The sequence below is a fragment of the Lipotes vexillifer genome, unplaced genomic scaffold (genome assembly GCF_000442215.2).
Source record: "Lipotes vexillifer unplaced genomic scaffold, Lipotes_vexillifer_v1.1 scaffold496, whole genome shotgun sequence".
Taxonomy (NCBI): Eukaryota; Metazoa; Chordata; class Mammalia; order Artiodactyla; family Lipotidae; genus Lipotes; species Lipotes vexillifer.
Genome location: NW_006786690.1, coordinates 10,448,139 through 10,449,140, shown reverse-complemented (window position 1 = coordinate 10,449,140; position 1,002 = coordinate 10,448,139).

Below are 1,002 nucleotides of genomic sequence, written 5' to 3'. Positions count from 1 at the left end.
AAACGTCGTCCCGCTGGGCCTCGCGTGATCCTCCGTGAGTCAGTGTAACTCTTCTGCGTCAAACTACTAAGATGCTTTTGTAGGACTTTAAAGGTTGCTACCCTAGTGTGTTGCTTCCTAGACTGGTATTTTGCACAATACTGTATTTTGGAGTGTTTGAGGAGAGGGGTTCTTTTCACAGATATTATGAATGTAAACATACTCAGGCGTATAAAGAATAAGTTTGAAATTCAGAGTCCTAGGCCCGGTAGATACAATTATGTGCTTGGGTAGAGTGACAAACCCAAATGTCACGCCTCCAAGGAGCTCCGAGAAACCCGCAGTTGAGAAAACCCAGGGCGTGTACTGGGACCGCAGGACAGAATGGTAACCTCAGGGCTGTTGGGGCCATGGTATAGTGCATTTATATCTGAATTTATTATAATAAATTTGAACACCAACCTGTTTTACCGCTTCCCTAACAGTGAGTCATGTTTATATGGCGCTCTGTGGTTTTCAAAACACTTCTCATCTAATCCTCTCCCAAGCCCTGGGAGGTAAATAGCATTATGTTCCCCATTTTACAAATGAGGAAGCTGAGGCCCAGAGAGGTTAAATGGCCCATCTAAAGTCACACAGCTAGTAAATTCAAGAATTGGGTCTGGAACCCAGGTTTCTGACTCCATCTCACGCTGCCCATTCTGCTGCACCAAGACAGCCCAGTGGGTCAAGTCCCAGGCCATCAGGACAGAGCAAGTACCCAGTCATCAAAGAGCACACACTGCCCAGGTGGACACACCCCTTTCCCATGGTGTTTGAAGAGACCCTCATTTTTGCCTTCTCTCCAGCCATCTGTTCTCTCCCTGCCTTTCTTGTACGGCCAAAGACCACCAAACAAAACAAGAAGAAGAGCCAGAAGTCATGAATATCGTTTATTTTTTATTTTTTAAAAAGCCACAATAGGGCTTCCCTGGTGGTGCAGTGGTTGAGAGTCCACCTGCCAATGCAGGGGACGCGGGTTCG